This window comes from Vidua chalybeata, chromosome 14 (genome assembly GCF_026979565.1).
Source record: "Vidua chalybeata isolate OUT-0048 chromosome 14, bVidCha1 merged haplotype, whole genome shotgun sequence".
NCBI classification, from domain to species: Eukaryota; Metazoa; Chordata; class Aves; order Passeriformes; family Viduidae; genus Vidua; species Vidua chalybeata.
This window is the reverse complement of record NC_071543.1, coordinates 20,078,664-20,084,487: the sequence shown is the minus strand read 5'-3', so window position 1 is coordinate 20,084,487 and position 5,824 is coordinate 20,078,664. Positions and strand designations below refer to the sequence as shown.

Below are 5,824 nucleotides of genomic sequence, written 5' to 3'. Positions count from 1 at the left end.
GAAAGGGAAAGAAAGTTAGAAATGAAAAGATGGAAAGAAAGAAAAAGACATAGTTAAGTGAGGACTTAAGTGAGCACTTAAGTGAGGACTTAAGTGAGGACTTAAGTGAGCACTTAAGTGAGGACTTAAGTGAGCACTTAAGTGAGCACTTAAGTGAGCACTTAAGTGAGCACTTAAGTGAGCACTTAAGTGAGCACTTAAGTGAGCACTTAAGTGAGCACTTAAGTGAGGACTTAAGTGAGGACTTAAGTGAGGACTTAAGTGAGGACTTAAGTGAGCACTTAAGTGAGCACTTAAGTGAGCACTTAAGTGAGCACTTAAGTGAGCACTTAAGTGAGGACTTAAGTGAGCACTTAAGTGAGCACTTAAGTGAGCACTTAAGTGAGCACTTAAGTGAGCACTTAAGTGAGCACTTAAGTGAGCACTTAAGTGAGCACAAGAAATAGGAAAAGAATGGCAAAGAGTAAAAAATGAGAAGGGTTACAGTGAAAAAGAAAGAGGGTGAGAGTGAAAAAGAGGACAAAAGAATAGAGAAAAAAAGAAGAGAAGCTGGAGAGGAAAAGAAATAAAGAGTAAAAGCATCAACTAGAGAGAAAAATAAATAGTTAGAAATAGTGAAACAGAGAAACAGAAGAAAAGACATACAGGGAAATAGAGAAGCAGAGAGAGAGAGTTAGAAACAGTGAGAAACAGAAACAAAGTTAGGGACGGACAGAAATGACGTGACAGAAAGAAAACTAAGAGAAGAAGCAAAGGAAGACATACAGTGGGGAAAAAAAAATGACTAAACCACACCAAAAAGCACAGGAGCCAAAGGGGGACAGGGAGGGAGCGGGGGGCATCATTATTAGGCTTGATTCAACTTTATTGAGTAATTTTTTTTATTTACGCTCCAGCAAAACACATGGAAACGATGTATACAAATGGGAGCGTAGATACAATCCGTACGCTGACCGGTAGAAATCCGACTTACGTATGGAGCCGTATGTGGAAATGCGGCGGCAAATGCAAACACGGAATGATACGGGGCAATAGAAACCAAACGCATATTAACACAATATAACCTTTTTTCTATTTACATTACATTTTCTTTGATTGTTAGAGGAAAGACCAAAACAAAAATAGCACACAGAAAACAACAGTCATCCACCGTGACCACCTCCTTCACATTGCACGCAAACTCACCGTCGCTCTCATTTCAACCGCTCCGTTACGCCCCGGCAATCGTTGTTCCTCGGGAACGTGGTTCCCGGGAGCCTTCTAAAAAATCCTCCTGCCTGACGAAAACCCCGGTCCCGGGACGGTCCGCCTCCAAACTTTGGCGATGAACCTCGCCTCACGGACCGGCTGGGACAGAGGAAAAAAAAACCCAGCCGGGGGGAAAAAAAAAAAACCCCGGCCGGGGATTTTTTATTCTAAATTTAAAAATGAGTTAAAAAACCTGAAAGGCAAAGGCCATACGCACAAGGTTAGAACCGGTCAACACACACTCACACCTGCAGACACAAGCTCTCACGGACAGACACGGACAATCACGCTCTCTCACGCGCTCTTCCGCTTACACGCTGACCGCGACCCTTACTTGAAATGCTACGTTGACGCTTCGACGCCTCTTCTGACTGCAGCTCTTCGATGTCCGGCGGTAGATTCCGGGATAACGTGTAGGGACCCGGGGACCTGCGAGACGACAGAGACGACGGGAGGCGGTCAACGAGTGACTATCTGACAGCTAGGAGCTATTCCCGCTCCGGGTCCATACATTTTGTACCCAAAACCCCCATAGAAGACAGATGAACTGTAAAGTTTTATAACTGCTCTACCTAACCGTGACTACGCGCCTGGGCAGGGCAGCTCCGATCATAAGTGGCACGACAGAGGCGTGTACAACATAAGCCAAGGTAGGTACATACAATATATGCACAATATAAGCCAACGTAGGTACATACAGTATAAGTACATACAATATAAACCGACATAGGTACATACGACATAAGTACATACAATATAAGCACATACAGTATAAGCCAACATAGGTAGGTACAACCTAAGCACGTACAATATAAGCCGACGTAGATACAATATAAGTGAGGACTTGACGTAACTCTCCGGAAGATTAATTGTTGAGCCCTATACCCTTTGAGAAGGCGCAAGCTACGGAACTACTGCGGTCAGGTGATGAGGGTCTAATATGCTCCCTCTAGAAGTCCGAGAGAATGGCACGGGAAGAGAAGGCGCTACCAAAGGTGAGAAGGAAGATGGATGAGAACGTCTCCTGTACTTCTTCCCGTCTCAAAAAGTAGAAATGTAACGATGCCGGAATAAGCGATATCCAGGAAGGTACACGAGTAAAATATGGCCGATACGGCAGAGAACAATGCCGATAAAGCCTCGAGATGTAACAAAGGCCTATGACACAGAAATCAATGGACACGGACGACATAACACAGACACGGACGACATAACACAGACACGAGTGGAAACTGCCTGGCAGTTCCACCTTATGGACCCAAGATTGCTAGTCCAAGATGAGTCATAGGCCGATGATGCCAAAGGAAAGAAAGCCCTAGGGCAATAGCATGTGATGATGAAATTTAACTCCTTTCAAGATGTTAGTGCCAAAGGACTTAAGAGGAAGCCTAAGAAGCTCAGTAGGCCTAGACGAGAAAGCGATGACTACGGCGTGACCGTGGCTATAGCTCCGGACGTGAAGGCGGGCTCCTCGGGTGAAAAGATCCACGACGACGTTGAGAGTCGAAGAAGGCCGCCGACGCAAACCTCGCGAGGACGCGAAGACGGATCGGAACTGCCCTGCCCGGCGAAGACTCTGGTGAGGCTGAGGAGAAACCCTCTCCCTCTGCTTCCAAGGGGCCCGTCCCACTATGGGCCTCTCCTCTAACCTAACATCTAATTGTCTCCTGTGATACTAAAGGTTTTTCCCCTTCTCCCACCTACTGGCCCCGACACTTAGCTTTTGCAAGACGACCGGACAAAATCCATCGTCAGGCGGACGTGGACGGCGACATGTCCTCTACATCCGCTTCGGTGCTGCCGTTTCCAAACTTCAGCTATGCGCCTCCTCACGATACCTAAGACAAAACAGAAAATGCAACTAGCGCCCTGCAAAAGAGGAATCCCCGGAACTCTGACGCACCGCTGCCCCGGCTCACCTGAAATCTTCATGCGACTCAACAGGCTGCCAGGAGGATACCTACAAAAGGAAAAGGTACAGGCTTAGCGTGCTGCCGCATAACGGTCACCTATGAGTCACCCTGCCTAAATGCCGACTCACCCGCTTGACTCTGTTCCTTCACACGCCTAGGGCGGCAATGACACCTGCAAAGAAACAAAGCAAAAAAAAACCACACTGAGATACTGAGAAAAGACCACCACCCTGACCTGACAAGTACGCCCACCTACACCTTAAGCTTGCACCCACCTGGCCTCAGACATCTGGGATCAGAGACATCTTGCAAGAGGACTGCCTAAAATAAAATAAAAAAAAAAAAAAAAAAGGGGATGCTTAGACTTTCACCAGAAACTGAGACCTGTGCGAGAACAAGTGCTTCTGTCCACTGCTCACCTGGCACACTTGGCCTTGACAGCAGCTCTCTGCCTGGACTTCCTAATAATAGACAAAGAACAGCGCTGTAACATAGTCACCATTTATGCTTCCCCTGCAAATACAAACAGCGACTGACCTTCTCAGGGAAAACCCCCTGACCCAGGAGGGGCGCTCTGCCACAGATCTTAAATGTCTGCATCTGAAAGAAAGTTAGGAGAAAATTCAAACAACTGTAGGATAACTTAACAGGTCCAAGCATCCTGTGTGAATCTAGGAATACCATCTAGAATACAACTACATCCCCCATTCCAAATTGCAGGTCTCCAGGACTTGTGCAATTACACCAGGCTATGCAGCAGGACAGAGCAGCTCCGGGACAAATACGTGCAGACACCCGTGACACAGGACAGGACACGACAAACGAGGGGACGCCACGAGGAGAAAAATATCTTGGCGAGAAAAATGCCCACGAGGACAGAGAGATTGCGGAATGACATGACCTAGGTGAGACGGACGGCTCGGAGCTGATGAGGCTCCAAGAACCCTGCAGGAAGAAGATGCTAAGAAAACGATGTCTTCCGAGAACTGCAAGAGCGGATGCCTGAAAAGCCTACGGTAAGAATGAGCTACCTAGCTTGGCATTCTCACGAGTCCTAAGCCGCTATAATGGATCGTTGGGGTGCTCGGCTGTCGCTACCGCTCAGAACGAGACCTTAAAAGACATCTGACCGGATGCTTCTAAAGACAGATACGACTGCGATGCCCGTCGGGACTCCCGAGTCAAAAGGCCTGTGGCGTTGGGGCCGGGCCAAGGAACGCAAAGATCACAGATGCCAAGATGACCCTCAGACAGCTAAGGTAAAAAAAGACAAGTGACGTGACAGACCCAAACAACACAGAATGCACAAGAGACAAGTGACACGACCCACGCCGGAACTGCTCTGCCCTGCGCGCCACAGCGCTGAGATCAAAGGAGACGCTTTCCCTTTAGGTGGCCTAAGTAGACGCTTCTTAGACATCCCCATCGCCAAAGCAGAGTCAAAAATCCCTTCCAGGCAGTCCCAAGCCAGCACCCCGCTTCCCTCCCCTCAGTGGGGTCATAGCCCTCGACTTATCTTGCACACTTCTGGGCATGCAAATCCCTGTCGGGTGCAAAAGAAGGCCACCTCCCTGTCTGGGAAGTTCCAGCTGTCACCAGGCTCTTATCTCTTCGTCTGCCAAGACAAAGAAAAGGAAACATCACTGCACAATCTAAACAGCACATGGGCCAAAACCTGACAACTCTGCTACTCACCTTCTCCTAAGAGGGCCCTGGCGCTCAGGCCGCACGCTTCAGCCGTGCTCCGAGGCCGCCGTCACGAGGTACGCCTAGGTTGAGTGGAGACAAGGTGACTGGGCACGGCTGAAACGGGAGAGGACCCTCGTTCCTCCTCCCTACCTCCCCGACTCACCGCAGCTCCTCGGCCATTCCCGCGAGCTACCCAGACGGGACCTTGAAATACAAGATGTGTGGGCTTCATCACGGGGTCCCGTCATACTTCCAGAGGGCTCACAAGTGCAGGAAACCCGGTCTGTCCACCACCTGATGACAAGGGCTTAGCGTACGCCGAGTGGATGGTCTGAAGCACACAAATGAGAACGGATGGTTAGAGGTGCACCAGAAATTGAGACCTGTGCGAGAACAACTGCTTCTGTCCACTGCTCACTGACCTTGCACACTTGACCTTGTCTGCTGCTATCTACCTTGACTTCCTAATAATAAAGACAAAGACGAGTGCTGTCACATAGTCACCATTTATGCTTCCCCTGCAAACACAAACAGTGACTGACCTTCTCAGGGAAAACCCCTTGACCTGGGATTGGGGGCTCTGCCACAGATTTAATCCATCTGCATCTGAAAGAAAGGTAGGAGTAATGTCAAATGGCTGCAGGATAACTTAACAGCACCAAACATGTCAATCTACAAACACAATCTAGAGCCCAACTACACCCTGCATCAGAAATTTCAACTCCTGGGACTTGTCTTGTTACAGGCCATGCAGCAGGGCAGAGCAGGTCCGGGACAAATACGTGCAGACACCCGTGACACAGGACAGAACGTGACAAACGAGGGGACGCGACAGGGAGAGAGAGCTCTCGGTGAGAAGAATGCCGGCGAGCGCCGGGAGAATGCGGAACGAGATGACCTAGATGAGACGGACGGCTCAGAGCCGATGAGGCTCAGAGAACCCTGCAGGAACAAGATGCTAACAGAATGATTTA

At 49.0% G+C, this 5,824-nt stretch overlaps 1 long non-coding RNA gene across 1 annotated transcript; it reads right to left on the bottom strand.

The window, feature by feature from the left end:
* Positions 1-1,442: 1,442 nt before the first annotated feature.
* Positions 1,443-4,271, bottom strand: LOC128795199 (uncharacterized). Its single transcript, XR_008433431.1, has 6 exons — positions 3,699-4,271; positions 3,581-3,622; positions 3,437-3,482; positions 3,290-3,333; positions 3,168-3,208; positions 1,443-3,086 (listed from the first exon to the last, which is right to left on the bottom strand). It is a non-coding gene; the product is annotated as an uncharacterized LOC128795199 (long non-coding RNA).
* Between the last annotated feature and the right edge of the window lie 1,553 nt (positions 4,272-5,824).